At 43.2% G+C, this 20,378-nt stretch overlaps 1 long non-coding RNA gene across 1 annotated transcript in view; it reads right to left on the reverse strand.

Moving 5' to 3' along the window:
• Window positions 1-703: 703 nt before the first annotated feature.
• Window positions 704-20,378, reverse strand: part of LOC119977827 — a 123,595-nt gene continuing 103,920 nt past the window's right edge. The window contains exon 3 of the long non-coding RNA XR_005463285.1: window positions 704-1,761. This is a non-coding gene — a long non-coding RNA (uncharacterized LOC119977827). The remainder of the gene's footprint in view (window positions 1,762-20,378) is intronic.

The raw sequence follows: 20,378 nt of genomic DNA on the forward strand, positions 1-20,378 counted from the left end.
TTTTCATTATTTCCAGCCATTTGGAAAGTGCACCCATTAAGACAAAAAACATATGTTTTTCAGTTGGTCCCACAAAAATCGTTATGTACTCTTTGCCAAGGTTGCTTTAGTTAATCCCAAGGGATAAGTGCTTCAATAGTTGAGTATTTCATATCCGAGCACTAAACTGACCTTTAATCTGTGAGTCTAGACCCGGCTACCGGAAATAGCCTGTTGCGCATCCTTTCATCTATGCGATTCCTGGATATCTTCATGGAGTTGATCCATAGAATCACAGAATTTACAGTACAGAAGGAGGCCATTCGCTCATCGGGTCTGCACCGGCTCTTGGGAAAGGTCACCCACGCCTCCACCCTATGCCTGTAACCCCACCTAAACATTTTGGATACTAAGGGCAATTTATCATCACCAACCCACCTAACCTGCACATCTTTGGACTGTGGGAGGAAACTGGAGCACCCGGAGGAAACCCATGTAAACGCTGGGAGAACGTGCAGACTCCGCACAGACAGTAACCCAAGCCGGGAATCAAACCTAGGATCCTGGAGCTGAGAAGCAACTGTGCTAACCACTTGTGCTACCGAGCTGCCCTCTGTTTTCCTTTTTTTTACTTCAAAGGATTCAAAGGATTCAAATCCAATATTTGTCTCGGTAAGCATGGCGGTAAGCAATGTACAAAATGAACCATAATATCTGTGTATCGCCGATCCTGAGGTAGAAAAGTGCCCACTTACGTGCGCTCAAAAATACCGACGAATTTTCTGACTCTGGCAGCTGCCTCGGGCCTGTGTGGGGCAGCTCCAGTCCAAGCACACCCCCTTGTGACAGGGGAACTAAGGGAAACCCCATTGAGGGAAGAGTTCCAACTGCACAATTGCCTTGAATACAGAGCAATCAATAAGTCTTCCAGCTATTTTAAGGATATGTGGAAGTTTTAAAAAATGATTTATTTTGTTATTTCTTTCAAACAGTCCTATTGTTACTGGGTATTTTAAAGCATCATTTTTAAAGCATAATTTTTAATTTTATTTTTCCTGATTTTTGATGATTATTATGTTATATTTAGAAGTGAGCATACGCTTTGTTATTTGTTTTAAATCTGTGAAATGACTACATAAATGTGCATTATAACATTAAATTTTCATTCTCCCCAAGTCTGCATGGGTCTCACCCCCACAACCCAAAGATTTGCAGGGTATGTGAATTGGCCGCACTAAATTGTCCCTTAATTGGAAAAAAATACTTGGGTACTCTAAGTTTATTAAAAAAACTTTTACGTGTGGAGTGCTTACGAACGTTCATATGTTTTAAGCTCGACCATGGCAACTGAAAATTTAGTTACGAAGAAGTGAACTCAGAACTTCACAGATGATGACCTGGATACCTTATTGCATGAGGGGGAACAGAGGAAAGCTTAACTTCTAGGTGGGGGAAAATCTAAGCCACCAAGGAAATTTCAATCAATGGCTTGGGGGCAAGTAGAGGAACATCTGTCAGCAAGCAGTGAAGTGCCCAGGATAGCTAATCAGTGCTCAAAGAAATTTAAACATTTAATGCATTCAGCCATAGTATGTCTAAATCTTAATAAAAATTGTATTGTTAAAACTTAAATCTGCATGCAAAAGTAAAAAAAGACAAGCAGTAACACATCACTTGTGGTACATATGTAAATGAGAAGATGTCTTTCCAAGGGCCGGTGCAGACTCCATTGGCCGAATGGCCTCCTTCTTCACTGTAGATTCTACGATGATTCTTCATCACCTGCAGAGGGGTTAAATTAAAGGCCATAAAATTTACTAACAATGCTTAAACTAATTAGGACATGCAATGTAAATAAGACTGTCTCCTTCATAATCTTATTAAGTGTCATAATACGCTGCTACCTTGGAGATGGTTCTGATCTGGCTGTAAATGTTATAATGGAAGTAGCCCCTGCCAGGGCACAAGCTTTCAGTTGTCACTGTGCTTCAGGTCATGACAGCCTTTTAAAAATATATTTCAATTTCTTTCTGTAGGCAAAACTTGCACATAATCTCTGGGAATGTTTCACTGAGCGGAGGTGGATTATTGGAGCTGAAGGATTTCACTCCACAGGAGGACCAGGCTTGGCATTTGTTGGGTCTTTCAAAGCCCGTAGTAAAGAAAGATTTTGGGGTGCGTCAAGGTAAGAAGAAAAGTTAATTGATCATAGCATTAGACTGACAGTTAATTTGATGGAAAAATAATTGTGTTTTCTTTAACCTTCACAAATGGCATGTCAATAGCAGAGCAGAATGTAGGTGACTCTCACACAGTTGCAGAGATACCTGCAAGGGATTTGATAGAAGTGAGTACATCGAGGCAGTGCAGTGCTGAAGCTGCAGCAGAGGAAGCAGAGGCCTTGGCTGCAGACTGAAATTTCAGACACTAACAGTGATGTTCAGGGAGATAGAGCGGGGATGGAGGGGAAGTCGCAGATGAATTGACTGATGTGTTGGAGGAAGAGCATCAGAACCTTCAGGAGGTGAGGAACCTTAGACACAACCAGTGGAAGTCTGCACACCTCCTGAACATTTGTTTGCAAATCGTATAGACACCACTGATGATTTGCTCATTCAGCAAATGGGTGACGGTATAACTTTGAGATTAGTGCAAAGACCCAAGGTGAATCCTTAAATAAAGTTTCCCAGCAGCTCCAAAGAGTAGCTGATGTCAATGCTGAGCACATGCAGACTTCTCAGCAAGTTCATAAGCTGCTGAGACAGCAAAATGGCAAGACGTTACAGTGAAAGGATGATTTGTTATAGAAGAATGAGCTGCTGAGACAGCAAAACCAGCACTTTCAACAGATTATTAAGAAAGTAATGACACCTGCTGTTTCCCCTCTGGTTTGGAGTTTCCTCGTTCAGAGACGTTTACTGCTGGGCAAGATGCAGTGCCACCAGGATCAGGGATGCAGGAGGTTACGTCATGTGGACGGGAAAGAGCCCGAGGATGACATGTGAGGAATTGGGGTCCCTCTCCCTCCAAACCTGCTAAATCTTTATCCCCCACTCCCTCCTCTTATGCTTGCTTCTTCTTTAATTGGCCGGTGCAGTTGGCCACTGTCTTAATGAAAATGTTTTGCAACATCTGACTTTTTTTGAGGGAGGGGAGGGATGGTGGGAGGGGAGACAGGGAGCTGATGGAGAGAGATGAGGAGAGAGAGAGGGTGGGTTTTGACATATCAATTGTGAACTTTACCAGCTCAATGTCTGAAAGCAGCAGCTGCCAGTCGATGCCAAACAGCCCTTCTGTCACCTGGAGTCTGGGCTTGCACACCTGCACCAGGAAGTATGCTTACATCAGGCTCCAGATTGCCTTCCTCCAGCATATGGTGGCAAGACAGCTTCTGGGTGAATGCTGTACATGCTGAATGGCAAAATTGTATAATGCAAAACACACGACAACAATCTTTGTAATTATCCCCGATGCATTCTGTTATGTGTCTCCTGACTTGTCCAGACATCGAAAATGTGATTTCAAAAAACTGATTTTCCTCTCCACTACCTGACGTGTTTCTACATATGCACAGCTGTATGGTTCCTGTTCTTCATTGTTGGTTCTCTGGATAGGTGTCATAAGTCATGTTCTCAATGGGTATCCCTTATCACCCAGTACCCATCCTTTATTTCCTGGTGGTGTTGTCATGGACCAGTTTAACATTGAGCTTTCAAGGACAAATGAGTCATGGGCACTTCCCTAGTTGTTTGCATAAAAGTGACTATCCTCATTTGTGCATCACACACTATCATAGCATTTAAAAAATGGAACCCCTTCCTACTGAGGAATGAAACAATGTCATTTCTTGGCGCCTTCAATGGGATATGTGCTCCATCAACAGCCCCGATTACTTTTGGGTAACCAACAATCCTGTGGCATGCAATGGATCTCTCCACCTTCACAGGAAATTTGTCAAAATGAATAAGCTCCGAAGCCTTACGATAAATGGCATTCATTACCTGATGAATGCAGGTCCTCGCAGCATTCCGTAAAATGTTGCATATGTTACCAGTGCAATGCTGAAAGGACCCAGATGCAAACAAATTCAATGCTGTTGTGAGTTTCATTTGCAAGGTAGTGCAGCAGTTAGAGTTCTGCTTCAGGTCTTCCTTCAACATTTCACAAAGGAATCCCACTGCTTCCTTGCTGAAGCACAGTCTCCTGGCACACATCTCCTGACATTTCACATGCTGTATTTTGCCTGTACACTCTCAGGAGTGGGTAATTCACTTCTTGACCATGTAGCCTGACTCTTCTCCCATGATCCCTATACCTACGACAAAGCCTCATAAGAACTCCAATTATTTTAAGAAGATAAGCTAAAAGTGTGATGTCCCAGTGGAGGTGAAGCATAACTACAGATTTTGAACCTATACTGAATTCTGCAATACCTGTCAGAGAGATAGTTAACATTAGCTTACAAGGGGCTTGTGTACATCAAATAAGGCATTAAACTTTGTTAAAGCATCTGAAATAATCACTTGTAAGGATTAACATTACATCAGGAAGACTCTTAAACAGCATTGCAGAATCCAAGGGAGGGATTCTCCATCCTGCCAGCCCCATTTTCTGGCACAGCTTGCCCCTGCCTGCAGCAGGATTCTCCGTTCCTGCTGCCAGCCAATGGGGGTTCCCATTGTGGCCATCCCGGGAAACCTGCAGGCCTGGGTGCTCTACCGGGGAAGCGGAGGGTCCCACCAACAGAGAGTCTCACAGCAAATACACTTCAGTTCCGCAGCAGCTTGGAGGACATGCGTACTACCATTATTGTCCTAAAAGAAGCCTGTGAAAGCAATAGCAGCGATCTCAAGTCCAAGGACCGGAAACAACTGAACGGTGTGTGATTGAAGGTGTGGCTCTCGGATCAGGCTAATCAGCCAGGCAAGGAACCACAGAGGCCATGATCAGTAATACGGAGTATCTTAAGTGGACAATCTTGCTCATTAGGTCTTTCTTTTAAATTTAGAGTGCCCAATTATTTTTTCTCCAATTAAGGGGCAATTTAGCATGGCCAATCCACCTAACCTGCACATCTTTGGGTTGTGGAGGTGAAGCCCAAGCAGACATAGGGAGAATGTGCAAATTCCATACAGACAGTGACCCAGGGCTGGGATTCGAACCCGCGTCCTTAGCGCCGCAGTCCCAGTGCTAAGCACTGTGCCACATGTTGCCCCAATCTTGCTCATTCGTGAGTGATCACTGCATTCCATCCATGGTAGTTCCTTTAATAGAATTAACAGCCTCCTGACAAACCAAAGTTTAAAAAAATGTATCTTGTTTTCTTTATGTGCATTTTAGACATATTTCTAAACACTGTTGTGAAACATTAACCCACAAAAAAATGGTCACTGATGGCTGATGTCTGCTGCCTCTGCTCAATGATTCTGGCCTGAAAAATCAAAGTGCAAATAAACAAGTTATTACGGGCCAGGGTTCAGAGAACCCCAAAGTGTATCATAGAGTTCACCTGACCCACAACTTTTAATAGATTTTGGTTATGGGGAGCACAAGGGCCCACTCTACAGGCATGATGCAACAGAGATCAAAAATACTGTTAAAACAAAATAATGTTTATTATATGAATCCAGTTAACATTTTATCAACACACAGTAAACATCTTGTCAACTATCAACTCAAATGCTTCCCCCAAAAAGTACTCTATAAGTAACCCTTAATCTTTCCTAGCGCCATCCGTAAGACAAATACCCTCTTTAACATAGACAGCAGGTTTAAATTCTCTACTGAGAGCAGTTATTACTTTTAAATTTGCAAGTGATCTTAAGACATTTGTTTCATACAGAGGGAGAGATCAAAATTACACCTTGTTTGGCTGAATGCAGCTCCAACTCTGAAAATGAGACTAAACACACACTGTAGCTGCCAGCTCAAAAACAAAAGTAAAAGCAGGCAGACAACCCAGTTCCACCAACACTCTGACATCACTGCTGCTATTTGATACACACCCATTTCTTAAAGGTACATCCATGACAGCTATTTAATAAACACCCATTTCTTAAATGTGCTTTCACATGACAAAGTGCATGTACTTACCTAACATGGCGGCAAGCCGGCTAAGTCTGTGCTGCCCCATTAATTTCAATTCAACCGATTCAGTGCAGCACTTCCATAAAAACACTTTGAAACAAATGGGTCGGGAGTTTAAACGTGGCGCGCTTTCAGCATACATATCCCTGCATCGAAATTTCAGATGATTGTATAGGCGTTATGGGCCCATATTGTTTATATAGTTCCCCTGTGATTCGGCTTTTTTCCCATTGGTGGGCGTGATCGAGCATCGGCATTCGCATGTTGCTCAGATCTTCTTTAATCTCATAATTATGCACTGATAAGATGAGGGACCATCTGTGCAAACAACTCACAGCTAGCGACTGTATTCTTTTGTATGGACCAAAAATTGTTATCAAAGGCCTGTGGTCTGTTAACAAGATAAAAAGTCTTCCATGCATGTAGTGATGAAATCGTTTGACTCCAAAGATTATACTCAGGGCTTCTTTTTCCAATTGAGCGTGATTCAGTTCAATGCTTGGCAACATTCTCGAAGCAAAAGGTGTTTGTGTTTCATTTCCATTTGGCATTGTATGAGAGGCAACTGCACCCCCCTCCTCCCCATAGGGTGGTGCGTCACGTGAGTGCTGTAATTTTAACTTCAGGTCAAAATGAATTAAGATTTCTGATTTCTTCAGTACATTTTGACTTCATTAGATGCGTCTTTGTTTAAGTCCATTGTTGGTTTGCATGTAATAATGTATGGAGTGGTATTAATATGGTATGGAAAATTGGAATACATTTTCCATTGTAATTGATGAGCCCAAAAAATGGTCACAGTTGCGATATATCCTGTGATCCTGGCGCATCTAAAATCACAGTCATCTTATTAGGTTCCTTGCAGAGCTCGTCCTTATGAATTGCATGGCCAAGATAGCTTATTGATGTCTAGAAAAATTCAAATTTATTTCTCTCTCTTGATGAGGATATTGTGTATTTAAAGATGCTACAATGTGTCTTCATAATTTATTATGTGCTCCTATTCAGACCTGCTGGTAATTAAAATGTTGTCGAAATAACATTGAACACCATTGAGGCCACTGAGAATTTAGTTCATGGACTTTTGGAACAAGACCTGTGCAGACGTTATTCCAAATGGTAAGTACCTGAACAGTCCTTTGTGTGTTACAATAGGTAGACGAGGTTGCTACTCAACTGCTACCTTCATCTTAGACTTAGAACTTAGAACATTACAGCACAGAACAGGCCCTTCGGCCCTCGATGTTGTGCCGAGCAATGATCACCCTACTTAAACCCACGTAACCCGTATACCCATAACCCAACAATCCCCCCATTAACCTTACACTACGGGCAATTTAGCATGGCCAATCCACCTAACCCGCACATCTTTGGACTGTGGGAGGAAACCGGAGCACCCGGAGGAAACCCACGCACACACGGGGAGGACGTGCAGACTCCACATAGACAGTGACCCAGCCGGGAATCGAACCTGGGACCCTGGAGCTGTGAAGCATTGATGCTAACCACCATGCTACCGTGAGGCCCATAAAAAATCTGGAGGTTTGCTTGGGACAAATCTATCTTATTTAACTTGTGTCCACCTGACCATCCAGAAAATAGACCCTCTGTTAATGGTAAGGGATACTGATCGCAACACAACTCTCGGTTAATTGCCATTTTAAAGTCATCACTGATTATTACTGAGCCATCTGGCTTGATAACTCCAAAAATAGGGTTGCTCAATTACTCGTTATCACAGTCTCGATCACTCCATCTTTGATCAATTTGCCAAGTTCCAGTTCAACCTTTGGTTGATAGCATATTGAACAGTGGCAGCATGGTGGCATAGTGGTTACCACTGCTGCCTCACAGCGGCAGGGACCCAGATACAATTCCAGCCTCGGGTGACTGTCTTTGTGGAGTTTGTATATTCTCCCGTGTCTGCGTGTGTTTCCTCCAGGTACTACGGTTTCCTCCCACAGTACAAAGATGTGTGGGTTAGGTGGATTTGTCATGCTAAATTGCCCATCGTGTCAAAAGATTAGGTGGGGTTATGAGGTTTCAGAGATAGGGTGGGGGATTGGGCTTTGGTGGGGTGCTCGTTCAGAGGGTCAATGTAGACTCAATGGCTTAAAGGGCCTCCTTCTGCACTGTAGTAATTCTGTGAGTTCCTGCCTTTCAACATTTAGTGGTGCCATCAGGTCTTATCTTTCATTGTGCCTCGAATCCAGTAATTTCACCTAAAGTATTTTCAATTATCTCTTGTACATTTCGAAGCGTTTCTGATGGAACCATCAATTCACCAGACATGTGCTTTCAGATATGAACAGTGGTTTTAATCTACTTACTACAGAGCCAGCCTGTTACCTGTTGATGAACTCTCGGTGAACTGCAGGCTGACTCTGGACAGCAGCACAGGGGGGAGGAGTCGTGGGCGGAGCCAAGGGTGGAGCCCTGTACAAACTCCTGAGCATTCCCAGAGTTACTCCCCCTAGTGGTCGGATAACACGACTGCGCTTACAAAGGTATTGGTAAATACAGTGTGAATTACCAAGTTACATTCACCACAGTTTCTGTAGTGTATTCATTCCATCAACCAATTGGTTCACACTTGCCAATTTAGTTTGATTTTGTTCCACCATGCTCTTCCAAAAAGTACAGGAAAATTTCCTTTTCCTACATGTAATGGCATTTTTGTAGATTGACCCTTTGCTTCAATTTTCACCAAGATATAACCTTTCACTGGAACACCTTCTGTGTAAGTTCTTACGATTATATCAGACAGTTTTAATGGTATATACTTGAGATTTTGTTGATCTAAATTTTCAGAGATGATGATATAGTGGCTCCCGTACCTACTTCCATTTTAATTTCTAATTGGATAGACCCCAAACCTCTGTGTATCGCCTTTCATTGATAACATGCCAAGTTTTAGTTCTTTACTCTCCGTGGGCATCAAGTCTTCCTGGGAACTTTCATTGTCTTCAGTCATTCTGCATTTACCCACCTTCGAGGTTTGAGGTTTTTGTTTGACAGTTCATACCTTTGTTATGTGCACTTTCTTGCCACAATTACGAAATTTGTTTTCTCGACACCAACATTTCTGTGGAGAATGTCCACCTGGGCACACCTATGGCATGTTTGCATGTTGGGATACTGTCTTTTCTCAATAATCATCTTGTTTATTTTGGTGCCAGCTCCAATGTTGGAAACGTCTTCTGCTGCCAATTCCACAGATACTGCTATTACTACAGCAAGTTTGAGTGTTAGAGAGTTTTTTGTCAACAATCGTCTCTGGGTTGTCTCATTTAACAATCTGCACACAAGTCTATCTCACAGTATGTCCTCAAGGGTCGATCCAAACTCCGTAGTACTGTTACAAATTGTGGGATATTTTCACCCTCTTCTTTTTTTTTTTTTTTATAAATTTAGATTACCCAATTATTTTTTCCAATTAAGGGGCAATTTAGCATGGCCAATCCACCTACTCTGCACATTTTTGGGTTGTGGGGGTGAAACCCACACAGACACGGGGAGAATGTGCAAACTCCACACGGGCAGTGACCCAGAGCCGGGATCGAACCTGGGACCTCAGCGCCGTGAGGCGGTTGTGCTAACCACTAGGCCACCATGCTGCCTTTCACCCTCTTCTTGACGACCTCAATGAAACTGAATCTCTCTGCTATGATTAGTGGTTTGGATCTTACTCAATTCCTTGCAGGCTTGTAGGGTGGACACAAATTTGTAATAGGGTGAAGGTTTTCTGTCCTATCACACTCAAGAAAGTAGCTACTTTGATTTAATTTCGTATCCTGTTTGCAGCAAGGTCATATTGGAATTTCTCTTCGTCGGAGATCCAAACTTTTGCATTCTCATCGAATAGTTCCACAGTACTACCTTTTCCCGCCATGACAATTGCCCGCTGTAATGCTGTGGTACTTCCTTTAACAATTCCTCCCATCTAATTTCTTTGGTTTCTCTTCCGATTGAAGTTGTATTATTTCTTTTGCTTCTAAATCAAAAATATTTTATTGGTTGGACTGTGGCTTTAAGAGATTTTATTTTGCAAATAAAAGGTTAAAAAATTAAATTTCAGCTTTAATCCAGCTTCATGTTGGTTACATTCCCTATATTTTTTCTGTTTGAGCAGTTACTTCCCAAAAGCAGGTGTCTTTCCTTCCCTATCTCCGAGTTTGAGGATCCAACACTGCTGGCCACCACGTGCGAAGGTGCGTAGTTGGAAAACTCACCAGCTTGATAAGAAACTTGTTTTTTACAACCTAACCCTTATTCCCTGGCTTTCTCTTGTCGAGATTTTTTTTGTTTTCTTTTTGAGCCCACCGATTGCGCAAGTCGACCAGAACAATAGCTGACACTGGCTGATAAAAACGTTTCTTTTTCCGTCTTGGACTCTCCGAGCACTCCGGAGTCACGGTTGCATAGAAGAAAATGAAGAAATGGTTCAATGGTCTCCCGAAAATTGATCCTTGACTCAATGTTCAAATCTGACTTGATTCTTCTGAAAAATTTTTGAAATATTCTCTTCACCAGCTTTGTCTTTTACTTTAATGTTTTAAGGTGCTTTGCTTTTACTTCCAGTTGAGAAAAAGGATAAACAGGTTGCCTCACTGAAGGTTAATTAACCAGTTGTTAAGAGTTTATTGCAGAAGGGTTGCTTGCTCCCAGTTTAAGATGGAAGTGAGGGAAGATCTCCCAAGTGTTTCTGATGATGTCACCATGTAAACATGTGACACACTATACAGAGGGCATTGGTTACAATGCATAACACTTACCCTCCTCCTAGGTCTCATCTCCATCACAGCCAAGTGGTTCCTCATCCTCAGCCACTTCCTTCATCATGTCCTCCAATGAGATAACTCTCTTGCACAGTTCTAGCCACTCGATTTGAATACTTCCCTCATGTGCCATATCGCTGAGCATGCAGCAAATTATATTATTCTCAATACCTTTACAGAGATGGCAAACCCTTCCCTACCTCAGTCATCTTCTTCGTCCTCCTTGCTGCTATCTGTGGTGGCTCTTCCAACTTTTGGCTGGATACCGAGGCCTTAGCCACAGATTGTTGCCACTGCCCTGCCTCTATCACCTGTATGTGGGAAGGTACTGTGCCCAATTCTTTCAATAGCTTTTCTTCACCCAGCGAGCCTGGTAGTCTGTCCTCTCTCTCACTTGGTTGCCTGAGGCAAGGAATAACTCTGAAGTGTCACACTGATATGCTATTCTACTTTTACAACCCTCCCCACACCCCTCACCTGCCCCTTCACCACCATCCCCCTTGCAGTCAGGCACAAATATCCATGTGTGAAGGGATGCGTTTGTATTCAGAATTTTACTTTGCAGAGCTTTGAACAAGGTAAACACACTTTTTGAGGAGGTCGTCAGAAGCTTTAATGACTTTTGCATAAACTTGTACCACTCACTCTGTGGATTTAGGCAAACACAGCAATGAAAATCGTGCCTGTTTAAACACTCCAGTAATTTTAAACATACCACCAGATTCGTCATTCTCGCCTGTGCGAAACACGCCTTCTCTCTTTCCCCTAATGGTGGTTTAGCTGGAAAAAGGAGGTGGAACATCCACACCTAGGTCTCAACCATCACAGAATCTTCCCAACTCCCCAGAAAATCCAGCTCTGTGTGTATATAATGTTTAGAGAGGGGAGGGACAGCGAAGGAAGCAAGTATGCCATGAAAATTGCCTTTACTCGGGGGATGTGGCCATCACTGGCAAGGCCGACATTTATTGCCCTTCCCTAATTGCCCTTGAACCAAGTGGTTTGCTAGGCCATTTCAGAGTCAACCACATTACTGTGGATTTGAAATCACATGTAGGATAGATAAAGGACATTAGGGAAATTGGCGGGTTTTTACGACAACGGTTTTGTGGTTATAATTAGACTTTCAATTCCAGGTTTTCATTGAATTCAAATTTCACCACTTGCCATGGTGAGATTCAAATCCACCTTACTCTGGTCTCCAGATTACTAGTCAGGTGAAAACACCACAACCTCTTTTACTAATCGAAGAAGAAATATTTCAGCTCACAGTGGGAATCAAAATAGGTCATGGCTACCCAAAATGCATTCTTCATCTCTCATGTCTGGTAAACTGAGTGGTTTACTTCAAACGTTTCAATGGAGCTGCCTTCGGATGTGTCAGCGGATAATCACTCCCAATAACGTATTTAGTGAGCATGCATTTTTATATAGTTCTTTTTTTCATCCGATCGTCTATTCATTAGCAGTGCCACTACTCATCAAGTTTTTGTGAATATACCATCAATTTAACTCAGACACCAATGATTGTGAATTGGCTGCAAGATGTTTTAGTCACAACCAATTAAGGAACAGGAAGACTGAAAGTGCAGAACAAGGTTGAATTCATTTTTTCTCTCCCTTTTTTGAGATGAATTAATTTTATGGAAGAACAGCTGAGTAATTGGTCTCAAATTACTGGGCATTTAGCTCCATCATCACTCTCATATATAATTAAGTGCAATTGGTAGATCTGCCATGTATTTTTATGAGGGCACTTAAAAGGTTTTTGAACCCTACTGTGAGTCTGGAACCAAGCCAATCAATTATTAGTCATTTGCCTTTCAAATGTAAATTCTGTGCATCAGGCATTTTCTTTGAAGCCTATTTAAAGGTTTCACTGAGGAAATCAATTGATTTCAATGTAATTGTACATACATTTCCCAGTACCTTTGCCCACAGACTCTGTTCAAGAATTAATGGCTAAAGTGCTCTGGATTATTTACAATTATTTCCTGCAAAAGGTGTGGGCTGAATCTTCCTCGCCCGTGGAGGCCAGTTAGGAGGCAGGACTGGGAGGAATCTTGAAAATTAGCTTGTAGGGTTGGCTGGTAATGTGCTTCCGCCTCCAAGTTATCTTGTTGTAGGTGGGGTCAATCATAGAATCCCTACAGCACAGAAGGAGGCCATTCGGCCCATCAGGTCCGCACCGACCCTTGGAAAGAGCACCCTACCTGGGCCCACGCCCTCACCCATAACCCAGTAATCCCACCTAACCTTTTGGACACTAAGGAGCAATTTTAGCATTGTCAATTAACCTAACTGAGGGGTGGAGGGGGGAGTTCAGAGATCAGACTCCTTAAAATCAGATAGCCAGGATAACACTAGAATAGCTCGACATAAGTGAGTTTATTGTGGACTGAAACTAACCATAGAAAATATATACAATAATCATTATTCCCCATTGAACATGTGCTCTTAGAACATAACAGTAACAAGCATTTAAACTCTTGCTAATAGTAGTAGCCGCAATGTATAGTGAGATTCAAGTTAGCTAACTTGACCATATTCCTGAGAAAGATAGAATCAGACAGAAATAATGTGGTCAGCAGAAACACATCTAGAGGAAGCAGCTCTGACCTAGCAACCCTAGACATCCAGTACACAGGCAGGCAATGGTACAGTTAGGGACTACATTATGATAAAAGGGAACAGGAGTGACGGAGAGCGAAGATGAGGGTGTCTTGAAAAATAATCGATGGCCAGGAGGCCATGACTACACCATGAGCTGATCACGCAGTCACCATGCTGCCTAAAGTAAAATTCACTGATCAAGGTATAATCTATAGCTGCAAGGATTGGACTGAGTCCAGCTAAGGCAGAGCTACTGAGTTTTGTAAATTGTATAACTGTTGAACCTAAAGCAATGTAAAGCAGAGTTGATTTTGGCACTTATCTAAATCACTCTCCCTGAGTGACTGTTGGCCAAGCTTGGAAAGTAAAGCCGTCTTAACCAGAGTTGCTGTCTCCGTGAGTCTTTGTGTGAGCTGAGCCATAAATAAGAGGGGAGATTCTTCACGTAAAAGCCAGCTCAATACTCAGTCTCGAAAAACTCTCCCTACTCTAACCTGCTCATCTTTGGACTGTGGGAGGAAACCGGAGCACTGGGAGGAAATCCACACAGACACGGGGCGAAAGTGCAAACTCCATACAGACAGTCACCCAAGGCCAGAATTGAACCTGGGTCCCTTGGCGTTGTGAGGCAGCAGTGCTAACCACTGTGCCACCATGCCAATGCAGTGTCGATCAGACCAGCAGAGTCAAGTAGCCAATTGGGCCCATTAAGAGAACAGATACTTATTTTCAGTCTTTAAGTATGACTTTGAGCTCCTAATTGTTACTTCAAATCTCCATCCCACTCACATTCTAACATCTCTCCTCATCTACGTGGTTCAAAAAAAGCTGAATGAAAACTTGAAGAACAGCATCTGATCTTTCGATTAGGCACTTTATAGCCTTCAGACCTAAACATTGAGATTAGCAACCTTAGATTTGAACACTCGCTCTATTTTCTCAGACAATAGCTGCTCATATTGGAAGATGCCTGCAGCAGTGGCACTGGAAGTGGAGAACAGTTTCGCCTATTAGAGCAAAGCCACTGGAGTAGTCCAACTTTTGAGGTTTATCCATATTTCTCTGACATAGTCTTGGGTATGGAAATCATCTTTTAAGTCAGATTTTCATGCTTCCCTCCACCTCTGCTATTTTCTTTACTGATATCATTTTCATCCGATCTTCCCTTGCTTTTGTCATTATTTTTGTAATGTAACACTATCAAAAACCTCTTCCTATGTTCTTGCTCCTCTTTTCCTGGCTTGGTACACCATTAAAAACAATTGGTGCACAATCTTGATTCATGCACTCTGATTGTAGCGGAGTTGCTGACTGCGTGTGGGCTGTGCCACCGGCTGCTTTCTGCATGGATTGCACAGCATTACTGCAAAGGATTGGCAGTCGTTTGCATGGCAGAAGAGCTTGAAATAATGCTATCCTGATGTCTCATGGTCCAAACGGCTGGTGCGTCACCAATATTGGAAACTTGGCTGACGAAAGATCAGCTCATAAATTGATACAACCACCAAAGAGCTGGGGTCCAGCGGCAAGGTGGGATCTGAACCCTTGTAAATTAACAGGATGCACCAAAAGCTGCCAGTGATGCGATTTTCAGGAAAGGTTTGCTTATGGAGCGCAGAGGAGTGCTCTGTGCTGGATCCCCGGAGGTATTTTCTGCCAGGGAAGAGAATTGAACACCCGACCCAGATAAGGTTCTTACATTGCCTCATGGATCTGAAATATGGCCAAGGAATGGAGATGGCAGACTGGACGAGATCTGGAAGGAAGGAGGGAGAAGGAAGAAAAGAAGAATGAGGTGGTGGAAGGGGGGAGGCATCCGGACCCCTGTAACTGGACAGAATGCCAAACAGCGGATCATCAGCTCTGCTTCCATTTCAAATCTTCCCAATGCAACTGGGGTACACCAATCACCAGCCACATTATTACGTTATTCTCTAAGTCTGAATAAAGATTGTAGACTTTATTCAATGGGTTTGTTCTGTTTCCAGAGCTTAACTGGATATAATACAGTCAAGAGGTATGACCAGTGAAGCTAAGGTAAACTGCCTATGCTGAGCTGTCTCTGTCTGCTGCTGCTCACCAGCCCTGTGCTTCTGAAAGAGGCGGATCCTCCCTTGGGCTGGACCCTTTATACCCGTCTCTGATGCTGCCCTCTAGTGATGCTGTGGCTGTTACATCTGTCTATAGTCCCTGGTGTATGTACAGATGTATGTGCAGATGTACAGTTCACTACATCCCCCCCCCCTTTTTATTGGACATGTCTTCTAGACTGGCCTCAAGAAAACTGCACATAACAAGTGGTGAGAATTTGCAAATCTTCACACTGTGAAAATGATAAAAGTAATACAGAAACAATTAACTGTGTTGTGAGTCCATCGTGAGAAATGTCCATATTCGTCTTGTGCGTGTGTTGATGTATCGTTACAAATCTAGCCAGTCGGGTGCCTTAAGGCTTCTGCTGGAGAGTCTTAACGGTGGTGGTAGGGATGATGGTTTGATGTCATCGAGAGTACTGTCTGGCGTTGTGTGGAGAGAAAGGTCCTGTGGACAAATGGACTCAGTCAAGTCCAGTGTGGGAAATATTGGCGTTGTAGGTCGACTCTCTAATAAATCCCGGCGGTTTCGGCAAAAAAGTACTCCCGCAGACGATTTGACAATGCAGGACCAAAGTGCCTCCTGCCTGATCACCGTAGCTGACTCAGACCATCTGCCTTCTGGGTCCCTGGTTCTGATGGTGTCACCTATTGCCAGTGGCTTGAGTAGGATTGCATGTTGATCGTAGTACAGTTTTTATTTGGAGCATAGTGCCTGCAGGTCGTCAAGAACCGGTGCATTGCCGGGGTCTCGGAGTTGCTTTGCCGGTAGGGCTGTCCGGATGTCTCTGCCGAAGAGCATTTGCACTGGTGACAGTCCTGAGCTCAATGGGGTTGCTCGGTACAATAACAGAGCTAGGTTAATGTCGGAACATGACTCAGCTGCTTTGCTGATGAGTCGTTTAATTATGTGGATACGTTTTTCCCCTGTTCCATTTGATTGCGGGTAGCGATTCTGTGTCTGACCTTGACTTTTTCCTGTGTTTGTGGTATTGATTCTGCATGTCATCTTTCTTGACAGCTGGTTTGCTTGTTTGTTGTGGAGCAAATGTGAATGTGTGAGATTTGTTGCCATGCCATGGCATGTTTGTACTCTTGCCATTGTTTCGCAGTGTGCTGTGGCATTGTCCTTCACGTGCAGAGTTGTACCATGTTGTACAGGTCGTTGTTTCATTGTTGTTGTTTTTGTCGTTTCTGTCTTGGTTGTTTTAGTTAGCGTTCTTGTTGTTGTCGTTCTTGTTGTTCTTTTTGTCGCGCTTGTTGATTCTGTTTTCGTTGTTTTTGCTTTTATTCTTGCTCTTTTTCTTGTTGTGCTTGTTGTTTCTTGGATGCTTCTTGTTGCTTTTGTTGTTCTTGTTGCGCTGCATGTTGTTTTTGTTGTTGCTGTTGTTGTACTTTTTTATGCTGTGCTTCTTGCGGTATTTGTTGTTCTTGTTGCGCTCAATGAGTGTGCCATGTGGATGATTTGAGTCATTGTCACAATTATTGGTGTCAGTGTCCTTTGTGGTATCTGCTACATAATTCCTGAGAATTATGAGAATGATCTGATGTTGCATTGATGTTGGTGACATCAGTCATTGTGGTGGATTCGACTCCTCGTCTTTGCTTACTTGGTACTCCTCTTCTAGAGTCATTTCAGGTTCACTTGAAATATTGATTTCTTGGTGCTCCTCTTTTGGAGTCATTTCATGTTCATTTGAATTATCTGGAGTAAAAATCTTCAAGATTTGTATTGACGTGGTCTCTCTGGACTCTTGGTGCTCCTCTTCTGAAGTCAAATTCTTCAAGATTTCAATTGACATGGTCTCTCTGGACTCATGGATGGCCGTCCTCTGATTATTGAGTGCTTCTGTGCAGACGAGCTGAGATATGTCAGTCTCGCTGTGATCCTGCACATCCTGTATGGGAATTGTAATTTCTTCGTCACTTGTCTCACATACAGTGGGTAGAAATTCAGTGTCTTCTTCTGGTGGCTCAAATAAGCTTGATAGAGCTTCATGGTCTTGTACATGCATGGCGTTCGCTACGGAGTATTTGCTTGCTTCCATTTCTGAGTCTGTCGCCGAACTGTCTGTGGAGGTTTGCATCGCTCTCTTTGTGGAGTCCTTCATCGCTCTCTCTGTGGAGTTTGTCATCACTCTCTCTGTGGAGTCTGTCATTGCTGTAGAGTCGATCTGTGCTCTCTCAACGGAGTCATTCTGTGCTCTCTATGTGGCGTCGTCTTCGTCTTGGGTATTGCTGTCATCCAATGTACCGACGATCTGCCATGGCACCATGGTATTAGATTCAACTACCATGAGAAGAGTCGTATTGAGCTTTTCAACCGTGTTGCTGATGCTGTGATCAGGATCTCCGAATAACTCAGCCATGTCTGACCAGTATTGTGTGTATTGTTCGTTGGGCAAATCATCGTTTTTTGTTTTGGAGTTGTAATCATTCTCTTTATGTTCAATGAACAAATCATCTTCTTGTGTGGAGGCTGGGACCCTTCGTGGTGTCTGGACCACTCGCTGTATCTTGGCGTCAGGAGTCAGGAGTCGGGATGTCATATATGCTGGGCTGAAGATTCCCCATTTCGAAGAACTCATCGTCGGGGTCTTCACGGTACAACACCTCTAGTTGCGGTTCGGATTTGATACTGGGGTAGCCATCTCCCAAGATGAAATCTTCGTCTGAGTCGTAGTCTACAAGGACAATATCATCTTCTAGGGCGGTGCAGACTGCTGGTTCCAGGGTGTTGTGGAAGTTATTTTCAACTGCTGGTGTAAGTTCAGGCATTGTTCTGTCTTTTGAGGCAAGAAAACTGGGTTTTACATAGAACAGTACCGCACAGAACAGGCCCCTCGGCCCTCGATGTTGTGCCGAGCAATGATCACCCTACTCAACCCCACGTATCCACCCTATACCCGTAACCCAACAACCCCCCCCCCCTCCCACCTTACTTTTAAGGACACTACGGGCAATTTAGCATGGCCAATCCACCTAACCCGCACATCTTTGGACTGTGGGAGGAAACCGGAGCACCCGGAGGAAACCCACGCACACACGGGGAGGACATGCATACTCCGCACAGACAGTGACCCAGCCGGGAACCGAACCTGGGACCCTGGAGCTGTGAAGCATTTATGCTAACCACCATGCTACCGTGCTACCGTTGCAGCTTTAAATTGCTTTTTATTCATTTTCGTGCATTTCCCTTTTAAGTGGGCGTGGACCTAGTCATCTGATGTCATGATGCTCGTGACGTCGTGCGTAGGATTCGATTGCCCAGTACAGTTTCCTGTACTGTGCCCTCTTTTCGCAACTGAGCATGTCCTTTCTCGAGATGGCTGCCGCTCAAAACCTCCGTCTTCCTCCGATTCAACCCTGCCTCCGCCTCGTGGTGAGTGTTTGCGCCATTTTTACCGATTTTGTTTTCTAAATGATGACTTTGTGTTTGTAGAGACTCAAAGTACTGATTTTGTTTTTGTTCATAAGCAAGGCATTTTTGTATAGCGATTTCTAGAGTTAGATACTTATTTTGTGAAAGTTCTTCCTTCAAATTTTTATCAGATAGTCCACAAATTAATTGATGCATTATCACAGTGTCTCTGAAATCAGCATAATCACAGACTTGTGGTATTAACTTGAGATTTGTAATAAAATCAGAGATGGGCCCTCCGTTTCTCTGACATGAGTTAAATCTTTCCAGCATCTCACCGGACTGACTGTTACAGCGTCAGCAAATTTTTTGAGTATAACGTCTACTTTGGTGTTGTCCTCACCTTCTAAGTAATTAAAGCAATTATAGATTTCTTTAGCTTCATGCCCTCCTGTTGAGAGTAGTATGGGTATTTTTGTTGCGTCAGAGACAGTGCTTAAATCATTAGCTGTGATAAATATTTGGAACAGCTGTTCAAACATTTTCCAATTATAACTTAAATTACCAGTTGTTTCCACCTGCCATGGAGTTCCAACAAGTTCCATCGAATCAGTTAGTCATTGAGGATCCATTTGCTGTGAAGTCTTCCACAGTCGAATATCCGGTTTAAGTTTTTCTTCTCTTGCTGGTGTCTAGCTAGCTTTCTGAAATCAGTCTTGGTATCATATGTTATTCTCTAAGTATGAATAAGGTTTGTAGACTTCCAGTTAACACAAATACTTTATTCAATGGGTTCATTCTGTTTCCAGAGCTTAACTGGATATAATACAGTCAAGAGGTATGACCAGTGAAGCTAAGGTAAACTGCCTGTGCTGAGCTGTCTCTGTCTGCTGCTGCTCACCAGCCCTGTGCTTCTGAAAAAGGCGGATCCTCCCTTGGGATGGACCCTTTATACCCGTCTCTGATGCTGGTCTCTTGTGATGCTGTGGCTGTTACATCTGTCTGTAGTCCCTAGTGTATGTGCAGATGTATGTACAGATGTGCAGATCACTACAATTATCATTTCAAATGCCTATCACAATGGTACTTTCCCAATAAAGCTATCAACAAGAACCTTCAAAAAATATCCTTATGCAACAACAATTCTAATAATAGAGAACAACATGGAACTAATCCCCTTTTTGCAATCCCCTTAGTGCCTTGTTGGTGACCTTGCCTGTGCTAGTGCTTCAATGTAGTACAACCCAAATGGCTGCAGCATGGCTGTGAAATAGCTACTGAGAACCAATGGGGGGAGACTGGAAATAATCATACAGGCAATCTTGAATGGCTCTTGGCCGAGCTTTCAATTCAGTTTTCTGCAGTGGAATGGGTGCAGCAGTCAAGGGTTGTGAAGCTGAGAATGGAGGTCAGGGGATGAATCCAAACATAGAATCGGCAGCCAGCATGTGAGCTTCAGCTTGTTGT

Source organism: Scyliorhinus canicula, chromosome 14 (assembly GCF_902713615.1).
Source record: "Scyliorhinus canicula chromosome 14, sScyCan1.1, whole genome shotgun sequence".
In the NCBI taxonomy this organism is placed as follows: domain Eukaryota; kingdom Metazoa; phylum Chordata; class Chondrichthyes; order Carcharhiniformes; family Scyliorhinidae; genus Scyliorhinus; species Scyliorhinus canicula.